Below are 18,230 nucleotides of genomic sequence, written 5' to 3'. Positions count from 1 at the left end.
TCTCGACAGCGGTTTGACGTCAGACACATGTGTTCATCCATCCGCAGAATCTCGCTGTTTACTGGAGAGATAACAGCTGATGTAACCACTGCCAGTCATGCACTTTTGCAGAGCGCATTGAAAGAAAAACAAAAACTGTTTGTCTAGCGCCTTTGAACCGTGAACGGGACAGAGGTGCGCTTTTGCAGGCAGTTGGGGACACGTCGCAACCCTGGCAAGAAACTCCGGTGGTGTGTATTTTTAGTGAACTCCCCTATACGATTTCAAAGCCCCTCCACTTCCTCAAGATAATAAGCACACTTTAAAGACACCACAAAACATAAGCACACTTTCAAGAATAAACATGACACCACATAGAAAGCGAGACCTTTACTGTAATTATACACATGCAGTCTGTAAGTATTTCATTAGATACAAAATGTCTAAATGTTCATGATATGTAAAGTGCTGAAAATGGGATTTTCTGTTTGCAAATGAACACGAGAGATGCCTTGAAAGCACATGAAAGCAGACGTAGTAGGTTTGCTTTGGTAATACTAAACTCATTTTTCTTTGGGATAGGACATCCTCTTGATTTTGTGGTGAGCTAGAGTCAATGCCCAGAGGTATAAAGGAGATGGCAGAGCATATTTATATCTTGCTCTTTTCATAAACCTCTCTTTTAAAGGAATAGTTACTGTATGAGTTTCCTTCCTCTTTGGAACACAAAAGGAGATATTTAGCAGAATGTCCAAGCTACTCTAAACAAAAATAGATACTAACCACGGGCTGTCAAATAGGGGTGTGAGATACTAATTTATTTATTTTTTTTAATCGGGGATTTTGTCAACAACTAGACCTGTCACGATAACAAATTTTGCTGGACGATAAATTCTCCAAGAAAATATTGCGATAAACGATAATTTTGATGTTCTGAGACCATTTCCATCTAAAATAATGATAATGGCATAATAATGCAGGTACTCCTTTTCAAAGATCAATAAACTTTTATTTCTAAAGACTATTTAACACTTAAAACGGAAAACATTTGAAATATCCGCAATAAATGAACAAAACAACCAAATACAATAAATGGACAATGGACTCTCAGTCTCTGTTAACAAAAAATGCACTTGAATAAATACCAAAAACCATAAATAAAATGGATGTAAACAAAATTGCACTTCAAAAAATATTAGGACAAGCGCCGCCTCCCCACACAAAAGACCATGCAACTGACAAGAGGGTTCACTGAGAGTTGTCTTCCAATCTCTTTGGTTGAGAGAGAGAGAGAGAGAGAGAGAGAGAGAGAGAGAGAGAGAGAGAGAGAGAGAGAGAGAGAGAGAGAGAGAGAGAGACGAGGAAAACAAACAAGCAGGCAAATGGAAATTATCGCGGCCGGAAAAATTATCCAGCTTTTTTTAACATGCGATTAATTGATTTATTGACTATCGCGACAGGCCTATCAATAACTAGACAATATTTTGCATAGTTCGAGTTATATTTTTCAGGCAATAGAGACTTAAACTTCACACAAAGCTCTATGGTTTGGAATTTTGTGCACAAGTCACAAGTTTTTTATGGTGCTTTGTCGTCTTTTGAGAGCTTGAAAGTAGGGGTGTGTGATTTGCGTTGTCTACAATAAAATCTGAATTGCTGTTTTAACTAGGGATGCACCAATGTTATCAGACGATAAAATCTATTATTTTCACTACCGACCATCAGCCGATATTTAAAAACAGCCAATGATCAGGGCCCGATTATATCCTGTCAAACAAAAGAAACGTGTAACTCGTGCTTGGTCTGAAGAAAATGTCTCTTGTGTTGAAGTTAGGGCTGTTAAAGTTAAGGCGGCAATAACTCATTAGTTAAAAATAGCAACGTTAAAGCAGGCTCTATTCACTCTTAGGTCTGTAAAGGTACAAACCAGTCAAGGTACTAGCACAAAAATACATGTTTTGAACAACATGAGGATGAGTAAATGAAAACCAAACTGTAATTCTCAGGTGAACTACTGCTTTAAAAATAGACATATGGGCAGGAGTGAATGTATCTCTGCAATTACCTGAATATTTCAGTGCTTCCATAAAGTCCTTCCCTCTCTCTCTCTCTCTATCTCTCTCTCTCTCTCTCTCTCTCTCTCTCTCTCTCTCCTTGTATATAAATATCATTAATACTGTTATAAACTTGCAGTCAAATATCCACTTCTACAGTGAGGCAGGCATTATGGGGAACGGTGGCATATGTAGTCAGGCCAGATCTCAGTGCCGGTGTGTTTTCAGGACTCTGTTTTGCTAAGGGTGGACTATGAGAGAGGATGTGTCAGCTCTTGTCATGTGGGTGTTAGACGAACTCCCTCTGGAGACAGACGCGCTAACGCTCGCGTTCACTGCATTCCAGCAGCCAGACGCCGAACATAGCTGTGCATCAGACCACACCTCTACACTCTTATTTACATGATACCAGAACAGGCTCTGCAGAGACTGAAAAAAATATGAGGCTGCAAACAACTTGAACTAGTTTGTCTTATGAAACTACTGGATTACGATTTAATGCTCTCACTGCATTACAAAGTTATTAAATCATGTGATCTACATACCAAAAGACAGCCAAAAATATTTTAAGTTCTATCACTTCCTTCTGAATATGAATTCTGAAGAACGATACATCATTCAAACTGTGTTATGTTGCATGTTTAATTGAATAGGTTGCATCCAGTTCATCTTGGAAATAAAATAAAATACTTTTGAATTTTTGTGTAAAAGGTCAATGACAATGAGCGTATACGATAATGAAAAACAAAGGGTTTTAAAATCTAATTTGTGCCAAGTTATTCTTTGTACTTTTTGCATTCATGTAGTTTTTATTAAATTTTGAAAAACTTTAAAAAAAGTCTAAAAATGTCATGTGGTGTAACCCTAAAGTAAAGCATAACATATTGCTGTTTGGACCATCCTGAATGTTTTACTTTATACCTCCCAAAATCAAAACGTATTGTTGTATCTCTGTTGTAATGTATAGTGAAATGTGCAGGTGATCCAAGTTTCCAATGCAAAATGTGCAAACAGTGCACAGTACACATGCAGAAATAGTAAAAATCCTAATGTTATGCTAATCTGACATAGCCTGAGACGTTCAGCTGAATCAATTAATTACAGAAAAGCTTGTGTTAAAACATCATAAATGTTCACCACAAGCATCTACTGCATCCAAACCCAAGGCAACACAGTATGTGGCCTTTTTAGTATGTCCGCTTGGAAAGCTAATTTAAAATGTGTCAATAACTATAACTGAGCGACTGGCATGTCAGACTTCATGGATGGAGGAAAATGGCTATTAGATCCTTCTGTTGAGGCATTCCTCTGGGCAGTGAAAGGTAGCACACATACTGTCCCCTCCGTTTGCTCTTTCAGCTGAATCCTCATTGTGCTGACTTACACACCATGACTTCACCATCTGACCGAATGGAAAGGGCCACTGCGGGCAGACGGCACGAACCCACAGAACTCCAGTAAAATGTGCGCACATGCACGCACACACAGTCTGCACACGGGGAAAAAACATTACTGGGAATAATTGTGGCAGTGCACTTTTTAAAATATTTTCAAGTCTGCCCTTTAATGTGTTGATGGGAATTACAGTGATGTTAAATATATCCCACAATAATAAAACCAAAAGCAAGAGCCTCAGATGGCATCCATGTACTAATACATTTCAAGTTGTGTATTATGAACCAACTACAATTATTATATATCAGTAAAAATAAGATTTTTAAATGTCTCTTATCCTCACCGGGAGGTTTTCATTTTGTACCATACAAGTGCATTAATTGCGCTTAACTTGAAATATTGAGTAAGTTAAGTCAATTTGATTGCACTTAACATGGTTTGGGGTGTGTTCCTCAGTTCCCATCATGCATCCTCAAAAGCATAATGAGAATGACTGAATTACTGCTTTATAATGTTATTGCAATGGTTGTGTATATCGACAAATAGTCCAATTTGTATTATTTTATTTTTAGCAGCTAAATAAGGAATAATTGACGACAGGCCATTGAATTATTAGAAAAATAATGCACACCCGAGGTGGTAATGCGGTCACGACGCGACGCGGAGTGGCTGTTACACCTCGGGTGTGCATTATTGTTCTAGTAATTCAACGGCCTGAAGTAAATTATTCCACTTATACTACAGTCACCACACCTCAAAACATTGTTCAGATGATGCATTTCAAGACGTAAGTCAAGCTTTTGCCATTAAAACGCTCTTGCATGTAGTACTAATTTCTTACGCCTCTAATCCCATGCCTCCGTTGCTAATTCCAAAACGTCATTTTAGAGTTAGTAACGGAGGTTTGAGCCACTGATAGCAGACTAATGATGGGGACACACTTCCGACTCGCTGAAACATTCGAAGACTGACTGTTTCCATCGACTGCAGCAGGTCTTAAACACCGACTGTGAACACAGACTGAACGCGCTGAACACGCGTTTGGGCATGATCAGTCATAACATAATTATCAAATTACATTCATAACTGGCCTTAGTAAGTGTGTCCCGGCTTTATGCAGTTATTAATGAAGTTATGAGAGAGAGAGCGAGAGTGCGAGAGAGAGAGAGGTTGCAATAATCAGACAAAAGCATGCGCGTCAATATTATTATAGGCTGTTTATTAATTAAATAATTAAATTCGTTTTAATTAATTCGTTCTTGTTTTCTATAATTGACAGTAGATAACCTAATAAATTAAACACACCTTTAATAAGTAGGCCTATCAATAATTATTTGTTTGTATTATCTGGAATAATTACGAAAACCCGTGCAGCAGGACTATCAATTTATTTTATATATTCAGTTTAATTTTCTATATACTTTATTTATTAAAATTAAACTGCATGTGTCCTTTGATTGTGAAGTTAGACATCGAAAATTGCAGATCAAGTGCAAGGGGGTGCATGTTTTTTCTTGTTATGAATTGTATCCTATTTTCTGTTATTACGGTTAACCACGCGCAGTGATATGGAACTGTAATGCGGTCAAAGCTGCCTGGAACTACTTTAGCCGTGCGTTTCCCTGAAAATAATTGCACACCTTAGAAAAATCTCAACCAATCAGAATCAAGCATTCAACAGCCCTGTAGTATAAATATAATTAAGCATTAGGGTTTATCATTGACTGTAAAAAAAATAAAACGCGTCTCCACCTCCTTTTACTCTGCAGAAAATTGAAGCCAAAATATCCCTGAAATGGTCGTTGCCGATCTGCACAATAGTGATCGTGAGGTGGAGCCGTGGTATCAAGGTCCTGGTCACACTCCATCGCAAGTACAGGTGTCGGTCATGATGTTACACACAAATTATGTATTACACCCAGTCTTATTGTGAAAACGAACATTTAAACATATGTAAGCGTGAAAAGAACTTCCTAAAATGACAATAACCATTTTTTTGTCACACACAGCAAACATCTCCTCACTATCCGCTAGCTGCCTGTCCCCTGAACACACTGTAAAAAAACGTGGTCTCTGCAGACACCCCAGGCTCCACAAACGGCAACAAAAACAATCTGGGCTAACCCGCACCACGAAACATAACAAACTGTTCCAGCCAATAACCGACAAGAAGGGTTTGGGGGCGGAGTTTGGGGGGTTAGTGCGCGGATGAGGAGGAGGGGGGGGGGGGGTCGAGCTAGCCTCCGTTTTGTTTGACAATACTTCGAATGTCAACAAGAGGTGACGTCACCCGACATCGCTTAGAGCACCTTTAAATGACTGAAATAAGGTCTGTGGTGAACACAAGCTCAAAACTTTTACCTTTTATTCCACGACATAAAATACATCAATATTACCCCACTCGTGATTTTTTGAAGCTGTTACGCGTCTTGAAAAAGGCGGTTGATGATAAGTGGCTAAATGTGACTACAGAGACTGTCGAGGAGATTAAATGTCATCACGCTGAACAGGTAAACTCAGTATTATGCTTATAATTGTGTTAATACACAATTCTAACTCAAACTTTCTGGGAAAATGTTTTTAGATAAAAACTGAAAGAGTTGTCGTAAGCTTAGTGATGGTGATGCTGAAGTCATGTGACCGCAGTGTAGTTCGTTTATAGCCTACCTTTAGTTTTTTACCTCTGGCAACTACATTTAGGCTTGAAAATTCATAAAAGTTTTGTTCATCTATTATAATTATCTTGATGGACAAAATGTGCAAGTATCATAAACTTTTGTTAATCACAGAGCTTGTTTTGAGCGGTAATCCAAAAGCCTATGGGAAAATCCCATTGGGCCGAGGGAATCAGCGTGATGCTAACTGCCGGTTGCCCTACAAAGTGGCGTCATACCTGTCCTGAACCACCTTATTTTATACATTGAGAGGGTGGGGTTTATTACCCATACTGCAGCCAGCCACCAGGGGGCGATTGAAATGCTATTATTCATATATGAGACACTAATTTAGTTTTCACGTTTGGAGCCAATTTGATGAATTTAAGTTGTTTCCACACCCCTTTATTATCATGAAAGCCTTATAAGTTTTTATAGGGGACAGAGTCCAAGAAGACACAGTCCAGCAGCGAAAAGCAAATGGCTGCTAGAAAAACAGATCTCAGGCATGAAGCGTGCTGTTGTTGCATTGGAGAGCTTCCCGCTATCAGACCAAACAAAAGGAAGCTGATGTCAGTGAGGAAACAGAGGGAAAGCTGGGAGGCAAATGTAATTGTTAATTGCCACCCTATACAAAGAAAACCAGGAAGGAACCCCCATCCGATAAGCAGACATTACGCCTGCTAACTGCATGGCAATCTCAGAAAACAATGTTTCCCAGCATCCCTCACGGGCTTAACCTTTCCCCAGAGCAGCAAACACACTCCCAGTGTCTCATACTCGCTCGTAGTAAAGACATTGCTTCACGAAGGACTGCCAAAACAAAAGGAAGCCGTCTTGGACAGAAGTACAAACAGCGTGTTATCTAAGTGGCCTCGGTGAACGTCTCATGAGAAAGTCATTAATTCACACAGATGTGAGAGTGCGAGACGGAGCAGCTGCGGGCTGTCTGACCCTTTAAAAAAGGAAATTTGTCTTAGGACTCTCATGTAAGTTTGGCATAGCACTCTGGAGAATAACCATTTGCACAGATGATTATACAAATAGTTTTATAAGCCTCATTCTTTCACGGTGTGGCTTCGAGTTATTGAATATGATGAATGTACCTTTACAGTAATGATAATTTGGAAAAAATGTGCTTAATAATATTAAAAGTGAAAAAACTAATGGTATTTATAAAAAAAACTTATTTTTTGCTTGCAATCACATCATACTCTATAGGGCACAGCTGATTGGTTCCTGCTGTATAAGTAGCCAATGAGCTCACAGCTAAACATTCAAATACCTGGCTAGCATTTGCCTTAGCAGTTGCAGCACACTTTCAGAAACCCTCCACCTTCCCCAGCTCCACCTGTATAAATCTGCTATGGGTAATTCATCATGTACACTATAATGTACAGCAGCAGCATGTCTTACTTGCTCACAGCAGCATGTCACGTGTGTATTATTGGTAGTAGCAAGTCATCAGCAGCACCAAATGCATTTTTATCTCTCACTTGATTTTGTTAACACTATCGGCTAAGGTTTAGGGTCGGATTTAGTGTAGATGGTAGCCTATGTTATTTTCAAATGCAGTAGAGCATTAACCTTTTATCACCACTCACTGGATATTTCATTTCCAAACTGCCATTATACGTACAACATTCAACGTAATAAAATGTTGGCAGATTCACCTTCGTCTGTTTTGGATAAAACTGAACTCGCTTTTAGCGCCACTCACTGGACATCAAGTCTCAAAACTTGCAAAACGCAACATTGCAGTATTTCCAACAAGGCAGCACTTTGACACTAAATAAATGCTCTGATCAACCGCAAGTCCCCAGTCAGGACAAGCATTGACTTACAAAATTACACAAGCGTCCTGTGATGGGCTCTGAGGATCAACTTGCATTACAACAGGGCAGAAATAGTGAGGCAAAAGAATTGGGGCTCAGAATAGACAGCTCTCCTGTTCCATGAGAAAAGAAAAACACATGGTCATGCAGATCAACCTGTTACAGGCCAGCTGAAGCCCAGTGTGGCTCCTCACTGTGGCCCCGGAGAACAGTACATGTCAGGATACCTCTGATGCCGTCCCAATCATATAGAAGAAGTGAGTGTTTTTGCACATTCTTGTAAATGAGGGATCCAATTTCACAGTCCGATGCCTTAGGACAGGGGTTTACAAACTTTTTTTTACTTTATGTACTTGAAGTAACCCTGAGATTTTAATTTCATTTTTCAATATTTTACCAACACGTTTGCATATTTATTCACGGTTCTCTTACGTTGGTTAATGGTCACATGACATGCAGGTACACAAATAAAAATATTTAATCTTTTCTTTTTTCAGTAAGTGTTATATTTAGATTTTTTTGTTTTTATTTAAAAGTTTTTTAAAGGGTTAGTTCACCCGAAAATGAAAAATCTGTCACATTTGTATCACATAACCAGCTCCATTTTCAGATGTAGTAAACTTGTTCGGTAGCTCACCTTGTTGTAGAGCATTGCACAATGTGGAGCTCTTGGGTACGAGTTCTACACAAGTCACGATAAAACAGCGCTGATTTCATTAAAAATATCTTCATTTGGAACGACATGAGGGTGAATAATAAGATAATTATAATTTTTGGGTGACCTATCCCTTTAAATACAGGGCTGCAAAAAATTATATCGCAATTGTATTGTAGGATATGGCCATTTTAATATCACATTTCATCTCGCTGCTGCTGAAACCAACTCTAGACCGCTTTCAGGGTATTTATTATTAGTAACTCTAATTAAAAAAGACAAAGACAAGATATATTACTGTTATAAATTATAATCGTACTATTCAAAGTGAAGAATTTATCATTTTTCTTATTTTAATGTTCAAACCCTCAAGCTATTAACATTTCAAATCCCCAAGTTTTTATTTTGGAGGAATACTGGTGAAATTCTGTAAACTTCTGTCCACAGAAATGTTGGAAATTATACAATTTATGAAAACTAATGTGTAAATAAAGCACACACTGCATTTCAAAAAATGCACATTATACTCACAGCGCATATAGAGATATATATTTTTTTAAAGCAGCATTTAATGGGAACCGTGCAGCCAAGTCACACTAAGCTATATTGCACATTCTATTTTATTTTTATAAATTGTGCAGCCTCATGATTTTGCATTCAGTTATATTAATTATTAGCTTGTCATCAACTAGCGAACCCCCCGCAGTTCCCTTACAATGTTTGGGTGACAGGTGACAGTAGTGGAGAACAAGAACCTTGGGATAAACCAGACCCAGTCTCAGTTCTCCTCTGCCCTAATTAAATGAGCACAATACATAATATTTAATCAAATATATTTAAAATTTGAATACTAAAATAGAATTCTGTAGAAAACACTGAAGTGATTAAGACTAGGAACATGTAAGTAAATAGGCAATAAACAGGTAGTTCGCCACATAAAATTAGTGTTGATGGTTGTGTGTATCCTAAAGCTTTTGTTTTTTACCAGAGTAATTGTCAGTTCCTCTACATGTCATGCTCTCCGAACATATGTATCTGCTTATAACGAGACGTCATTACATTTCTAGAATAGAGTCTTGCACATATTCACCCACCTGCAAGACCTTCCCAAAAGCGCTGTACGGGAAACTTGGACTTTTACAATGGAAAGGTGCTTTTACAGTGGAAATGGAAAGTTCACAGGTCTAATCTAAAGCACGGCTCCAGCCTGACGTCTGCGATACATCTCATGTTTTTTTGATCCAGTTGCCACGGAGACCCTAAATATTTTGTTGAGCGTGATGCATTAAAACAATGTATTGTGCTAGTTGATGATGAGCTCATAGAGAAGCACTGTTTTCATTTTAATATGATGGCTTATATAGTGTAACCGACTGCAGTTTATAAACCGTTTACAAACTCCCTGAGCAGCAAACTTGTGTTTAAATTAAATTTCGTTGAAAACCACTAATTGCAAACTGAGACAGAGCTACCAGTAAATGCACTTTCAATCTAACACTGAGAGGACTTGCAACAGAACACCTTCAAATGGCTCATGAAACACCAAAAACCAAATACATGCCAACAGTTTTAACTTTTTTCAGTTTAAATGTTGCTAGATGGATGCTAATGTGGTTGTTAGGACTTTGCCAGGTGATTGCTTAATGACTCTGTAACTGATTGCTTAGAAAACTAATACCATAACTCTCTCAACAAGCCGCATTATTCAAGCTTTAGGCCGTGTGTCCACCCAAGCGTTTTAAACCAGCTGAAAACGCTAGGCGCTCTGCTGAAAACGCCTAGCTGAGGGTGCTTAAAGCCCCGTTCACACTACAAGCGACACGATACCATTCATTTCAATAGGGAGCGGGCGATTTCCGGCGACACGCCCTACAACGACCGTTGGCGATCGGATGGGGCGTGTCTGGCGACGCGACAAAGTTGAGATCTGTTTAACTTTATGCAAATGAAGAGCGACTTTCGGGAGCGACAACCAATAGGAGTGGAGCGCGCATGATCCTTCTCCACATCATTGGATGTCATTCATAAAGGCAACTAGTAGTGGGAACGCCCACTAGCGACCTCATCGCCAGCCACTGGCGACATGCAGCGACAAAGTCGCTTGTATGAACGTGGCTTTAGAGCGTTGGTTTGGCAGCGCAGCATTTTCTTTTTTTTTTTCAAGTTGAGACACTTTGCTTGTTATGATACGGAATATCCGCGAAAATGTTTCTAATATCTCATTTCACACATTTGTTGTTTCTGTGTTGATTCTAGGTTAAAATGTCGATACAATGTAACGTATTTTCTCTGGCTCTTATTTTAAAATATTTTGTTCCGTTATTATGCTTGTCGTTGTCATCTGTTGAAGTTGAACAAGCAGAATGTGGCGGTTGGTCGGTGTGATATTTGTCCCGCCCCTCCTACACTGCGATTGGACGGCTGGGTAAAAAGTGAGAGTGATGAGCACTGCGTTTTACCCAAAGTTGAACATTCTTCAACTCTCGGCGACCAGTAAAAAACCCCGGGCGCTCAGCGCTTCAGTGTGAAAAAAAACACTCAGCGCCTTGTTACGCTCATGGCGTTTAAAAAATGCGGCACTCCCATTGAAAACAAATGGAAATATACGCCAGCTGCGTGAAAAAACGCTTTGGTCAACCTGTAACCTGTGTTTTTCCAACCTTATACCCGTGAAAGTGCACTGGAACGGCAGTCAAACCCGTGACTTCCCACCCGTGAACTCGTACTAGATCGATGTACTCCCAGTTACAAGCTCTGACGTCACATAGCCCGCGAAACCATACATAACAACAATACAACCCCCCCCCCCCCCCCCCCCCCCCCCACACGGTGAGAATACACTTCAGGACAATATAACGTTTCAGTCAAATTAATAATAATATAATAATGATAATAATACACACACGATTATGTATTATAATTTTATGTGTCTCTGAAACAATAAGTATATGATACTTCTGGCCTGGAATGCTACAAAGTCGTGAGTCGTGGTTTGAAGTCGTGATTTATGTGCTCAAAAACCTGCCTGGAACGCAGCATTATACTACAGGGCTGTTGAAGCTTGATTATGATTGGCTGACGAACAATCAAAGTGTGCAATTGTTTTTCAGGTAATGCACAGCTGAAGTAGTTCCAGGCAGATTTTGACCGCATTACAGTTCCATATCACTTCGCCAAATTATTGAGGTAGTGTCTCAAGCCTCCCTTACTAGCTCTAAAACGATGTTTTGGAATTAGCAACGGAGGCTTGGGATGAGATGCATACGAAATTAGTCCAACACAACATTTTAAGGACAAAAATCTGACAAATGTCTTGAAATAAAACATGAGCAATATCTTGAGGTGTAGCAAATGCAGAGGTGGCCTGTAGTCCCCCAGAGGACAAGAAAACAAGCCAAACATTGTATGCAATGCGACAAATTACTTTATTTTAATTACTCTGTTATATCTACAATGTTATCTCATATTCACTCTTAATAGTGTATTTATAAATGCATAATATCTATAACTAGTGATATATTTGAAAGCCGATAACCAATATATTGGCCGATAAATCTAAGTCCAAATTTTTATATAATTTTTGAGAGCCTGATTACAAAGTTTAGATTACAAGTAGCCTAGTTTGAACCAGTGTACGTTTATTTTATTGAATTTTACACTCCTATGGCCAACTTTCCTTACCAAAAAAAATGTATAAAAAAGCATATTCATCATAAATCATATGCTAATCATATTTCAAGCAATTCAAAACCATCATGGCGAACAGTGAGCATCTGAATTGTCTCAGCTGAAGGAAATAATCCATTACTTATTGGCTTTAAAATATCTGCCAAATCTTCTTATCGGACCAATGACGATTATATTAAAAATGAACATATATCGGCCGATGCGGTGGCCGATATATCGTGCATCCCTATCTTTAACCAGAACTATTGTTACAATCACGACTGAAAACAAAAACAGTATTCAGTCTTAGTCCCTCAGCTAAACTGAAATGATACTACAATTGCCATTAGGTGGCGGCAAATCATTGTCTTAACGAGTTAGTCATTGAATCATTCAGTCAATCAATTTGTTCAAAACGGCTGATTCTTTCAAGGACAAAGCAGAAGTGAGTGAGTAGTTAAGTCATTCATTAGAACGATTCGTTCAAAAATGTGGATTCGTTCAGTAACGACACTGAAACTGTGTTGCTCGGACACGTGCAATGGCTCTACTGTTTGGAACTATTTTCGTTTGGCAAAATAGAGGAAAAAAAGACAATATCGTGTCTAAAATGTAAGTCACCTAATAGCTTATTAACTTATTGTTTATTGAATTGTTGTATAAAATCAATATCACATTTGCAAACGTGCTGATATTTGGGTAAATGGTACTTTTGTTTGTGTGATATTGCTTATAAATATTAAAAACACGTTTTTGGAAAACTTTTTATTAATTTTGGTGGCAAGAGCGGGGCTCTTTTTCAAGTGCTAGCGGAGGCCTGTTCTGTTGCAAAGTCCCGTTTTAAGTGAAACGGGCGAAACATAACAAAGGCCGCTATACCGGATAACTGTAGTATAAGCAAACAAACAAACAGTAGTATAAGTATTAGTCAATTGTTCCATACATCCTAGTCAATTATTCATGTCTGTAGCACAAATGTCACAGGACAAACACACTAAAGTGTAATACGTAGATTTAGGGGTTTGTTTAAATCACTAACGATATGGTATTAAAAATAATACAGGTTTATATTAAAAATATAATCGGTATTAACAACAGTAGAAAATGGTAGAAAGTGCAAAACAAGTATCATCAACCAGCTTTTTTTTAACACACCAAATAAGGGGACATCGTTGGCCAGTGTTTAACCAGAGAATAAAAATACATTTTATAAGTATAACAGATTCCCAATATCAAGATATACGTACAACATGATTGGTTTCATGTCTTGCCAAAAAAGCATTCTTTCCACACACTATTTTTTTGTGCTTATATCAACATGGCAAAGCTCCTCAGTAAAAATGCCTGATTTAACAGTTACACATGGACTAACTTCTGACAAATGAGGGTGTCGGAGTACATAGTGTTCAGGACACACAACTGGCAGAGTGAGCTTGTCAGCGTCTGATCTAGAAGACATCTTCAGCACTATAGTGGCCAAATGCACTGACCGTTATTGAGGAAATTCCACCCAACCAGACAGAAAGGTGGTTTAAATTATATGTGATGAATGTTTATCGGTCTCACTGTCTGTTGAATGCTATGTGGACTGTAATATGAATGCACCTCTGTTGAGGGGATTTGTAATAGAGCTGTATGTAATCATATCATTTATATGATATGCTGGTTAAAATTTTGTGGGCGTGCAAAAACATGAATCTGGTACAGATTGAATTCCTCTGACGGAATAACTTTTTTATGGCATGATTAATTGCATTGTTTTTTTTTACTTTTGATAAGATACCAAAAAATAAATCTGCTTTTATTTTTATTATTTGCTTTTGCTTTTTTTTTCTTTTTATAAAAAGAAGTGCGAATCATCTTATGAGGTAAGACATACATTTATTGCTCATCCACAGAGGAAGTTGACACTGTTTGGTTTGGCTAGTGAATCACAAAACTCACAGGGCTTTAACCGAGTTAAACTGCATGAACACTTTACTTTAAGTCTATTTATAAAGCATCATAAAGATAATCTTATATAATAGACATTGTGATGATGCATTATGTTGTTTCATAAATAATTGTAACAACAGTGCCACAGTTAAAGTACATCAAAATACTATTTATGGTTAATTCTTTAAACAGTGTGTCAATTATAGTTGTCAAATCCTAAAACTAAAGGTTATTCAATGGTTCCTTGTTCCTGAGATGACTACATGGATCAGAAGGACGTCAATATTTAGCTTGATTGTCATCTCCAAACTCCAAACTTCAGGTTGAGCGTAAACAATTCTGTGTTTAAAGTCCAAAAGGTGAAAATGTGTCGAATATCCAAAGGGTGAATTTACCGCTTTCCAATATTCACTGTCTGGATTATATTTCTAAAAGCATCATTGGGATCTGGACAAAGAAAACTGTGAAAATCAAGTGGTGTAAAATCTACTTAACTTCACACAAGTTCAAGTGCAGGTTACTGAACGAGCCACTGATTCCTCGAAGAAACTTTAAAAGGAGTATTATCTTTCTCACACTGAGAACAACCAATCATTCATCTCTCTCTCTCTCTCTCTCTCTCTCTCTCTCTCTCTCTCTCTCTCTCTCTCTCAGACAGAGCGAACAGCAGTTGCATTTTAAATCAAAAGATATGAGTCTTAAAGGGGTGGTATAATTCCCCTTTTTATAATAAGTAAAATAAGTCTCTGTTGTCCCCAGAGTGTGTATATGAAGTTTTAGCTCAAAATACCCCACAGATAATTTTTTACAGAATGTTAAAATTGTCCCTTTTTTAGGGTCAGTAAAAACACACAGTTTCTTGTGTTGCCCTTTAAATGCAAATGAGCTGCTGCTCCCGGCACAGAGGGCGGAGCTTCAAGAGCTCTTGTTGCGTGTGTGTGTGTGTGTGTGTGTGTGTGTGTGTGTGTGTGTGTGTGTGTGTGTGTGTGTGTGTGTGTGTGTGTGTGTGTGTGTGTGTGTCAGGACATTTCTGAATGGTTAGTTGATGAATTTATGTTTCTGATGTGGAGTTAACTATGTTCAATTATCATATTCTGTCATGATAATCTACAAAATCGCTTGTGTGGAAACTGTTGTAAGATGCCTACAGTGACATGCTATATTGCATTTGTGTTACGTACAGAAAAGACGAATGCGACAGATTGAGCAGACTCTATGTGCTCTACTACAACTACTCTTCCTCATCTCAACATGGACTGCGTGATTCCGGGGGCGGGGTTTATGTAAATATTAGGGTCAGTGATGTCACTAACCCGGGAGGAATGTCGTGTAGTCCCTACCAGCCGTTTGTTGTAGTCCTTTAAATACGATTTCTTTAAAGGTGCAGTGTGTGATTTTTAGCGGCAACGTTTGTCCGTTTAGGGCCACTGTAGAAACATGTCGGCAATTTCAATGTAAGGGGAACCGCGGTGTGTTTAGACACAAACTGCTCATTCTAAGATAATACATAGTGCTGGGCGGTATACCGGTTCATACCGAAAACCGGTGGATATTTTTGTTATGATATTAATTTTGAATATACCGCCATACCGATGTATTTAATTACACAACGTTCGGAACGAACATTACGCTGCGCCGCGTGACACTGTTTCAGACGGACCCTTTACAATGTTGCACTTCTAAGCAGCGACTGCGAGGCGAGGGTAAAAAGCAGTTTTCTTTTATTGTCTATGGGTGAACAGCAGTGCCCTGGTGTTACGTTACAGGGAAGATGGATGCTGCAGAACTATGGCGTTATTTTCCTGTCAAATGTCGAGAGCGCATTATTGTAGCGCGTAAGTACATTAATATAATGCGCGAGCGCGAATCTCTCTGCTCGCGCGCTGAATATAATGTGCCGCGCTCTCAGATATACGCTGCTCATGTTGGTCTATTTTCTCTGGGCTCGCTCAGAGAATCCTGCACTTAAAACGTGATCAGTGTAATCGCAAATCTCTCCTCTTCCCCAGCTAACAATTTTAGGTTGTAAGAACGTTTTCATAACGTTCCCATTAAAGGTATTGTAGGTAGAAATTTTATAAAAAAAACTTTTTTCCAAATTTGTTTAAACTTTCTATATATATCAATGCATAATTAAAATGTAAGTACTCTGATAAAAAGAGTATAAAAATCGAGTGACTCTAGACCGTTTAATCTGCACTAAACACAGCTCATTATTTCCTTCCGGGACGAAACAAAGGATTGGCTTAGGCGACTGTCACTCTCTCGCAACCATGGCAACCACCCTTTTGCCACACAGGACCCTGCCCACTTGTGCGTACCCGTTTGATTTGAGGAATTCAAGAGGCACGGAACCTAGGAATAGCAAAACAATGGCAGAGAAAGACCAATCTTCAGTTCGCGAAGGCAAACCAGCCAAAAAAAGGAAGACATTAACGTTAGTAGAAAAGGTAATGAACAAAAAGTCTGTGGATCAAAAACGAAATAAAACGCGTATCAATATTGGCGTGGCTTTCCAGCGATGGCGAGAACTGAGGGACCTCAAGGGGCTGAAAAGTGACGCCTTGATGGCTTTATTTCTGCTGGACAGGTAAATCTTTCTTTTTGTATTTTGATTATATATTTTTTTCTTTATGTTTTCATGAAGCATGTTTCATTAGCACACGTAGTTGCATAATATAGCTAACATAACATTACTTAGCGAGCCGTAGTAGAGACGATAAATAATATATAGGCCTAGCTCAAGATGATAGCTATAGAGTTGAATTGTGCATAATTTTGCTTTAGATAACTAAATACATGTTTAACAGATAGTAGGCCTAACGTTACTCAGCATCCAGGAACTTTTCTTAGAATTATATTTACCCTCTGTCTAACTCTTTTACCATGTTCATCTGGAAGTTTACCTGCACGTTTTTTCGCCTTTGTTTTGTTTTTATATTCTCTACCTATGTTTACTGATGTCTTTATCTTGTATGTGTGTGTCGTGTACACTGTGTTGTATGTGTGTGTTATTATTTTCTACTTCTTCGGACCCTAGTTGCACGGCCTCTTGCACGACCTCCTCTGCTTCGCCCTCGACCCCGGATCTGTCCTCGAGCTGACGATGCGGTACTTGTCTCTGGAGTGTAGTCCTCATCAGAGTCAACAATGCTTTCATCATGGAAACTCTTACATGCAGAACACCATATATGTTATGAATCTTACACGAAATTCATCTTCATCACAGTGTAATGATGGCAATGGAAAAACGTGTATCATGAAAACTGTTTTTAGCTTTGCCTTATAGATAACTAGCTCGTTAGCGAATCTATAAATATATATTTTAAACTTTACCAAAATCAATATGCTAGCTTGATAGTGAGTACTAAAATACATCTTATTTGTTTATCTTCATAATGATAAAGTTAGATTTTTTTATTACATGTGATTCTGACATGATGTCACTACAAGCACTGCGCTCCTTCCTCTCCGCTCGTCTCAGGTAAATAATGCGTCTTCAGCTCAGCGGTCGGAGTCGCACGTTCATGTGTTTTGGGGGCGGGGCTTTGGAAGGAGCCCAGAAGGGAGGGGGTGGAGTGAATGGAAATAATGAGCTGTCTTTAAAACAGTCGTGAGAGGTCTACAGACATTCGATTTTTATACTCTTTTTATCAGAGTATTTACATTTTAATTATGCATTGATATATATAGAAAGTTTAAACAAATTTGGAAAAAAAGTTTTTTATAAAATTTCTACCTACAATACCTTTAAGTTATAAAAACGTTATTTCTGAATGTTCTAGGAACATGCAAAACATATTCTAATATATTCTACAATATTCACTAATGACAGTAAAATAGACCACCCTAAGTCAATTTACTGCAGTAATTCCTCTCTCAACCAGTAGAAAATGCTTTAAACACCTGATTATGCATGAAAAAAAACCCGGCATAATTTTGAAAAAAAAACGTGATGTAAATTTTTGGTCAAACCGCTCAGCACTAGTAATACAAATATAACGGTTCATTAAGTAAGAACTTTATACACTGAAAACGTCTTTTTCAAGGTAGTGAG

The 18,230-nt window shown here is 38.3% G+C and overlaps 1 protein-coding gene across 42 annotated transcripts in view; it reads right to left on the bottom strand.

The window, feature by feature from the left end:
- mical2a (microtubule associated monooxygenase, calponin and LIM domain containing 2a) overlaps positions 1-18,230 on the bottom strand; it is an 81,313-nt gene that overhangs the window by 61,160 nt on the left and 1,923 nt on the right. For 9 of the 42 annotated variants that reach the window (XM_077201680.1, XM_077201685.1, XM_077201699.1 and 6 more), the window contains exon 1: positions 2,045-2,281. The exons of the other annotated variants lie outside the window; for them this stretch is intronic. The gene's annotated coding sequence lies outside the window, so the exon portion shown is untranslated. Of the gene's footprint in view, positions 1-2,044; positions 2,282-18,230 lie in introns of those variants that run through there. 42 annotated transcript variants of the gene reach the window in all.

This window comes from Siphateles boraxobius, unplaced genomic scaffold, assembly GCF_051911475.1.
Source record: "Siphateles boraxobius isolate OS27281-9 unplaced genomic scaffold, OSU_SipBor_1 48, whole genome shotgun sequence".
NCBI lineage: Eukaryota > Metazoa > Chordata > Actinopteri > Cypriniformes > Leuciscidae > Siphateles > Siphateles boraxobius.
The sequence above is the reverse complement of the archived record's forward strand: the minus strand, read 5'-3'. Positions and strand labels throughout refer to the sequence as shown.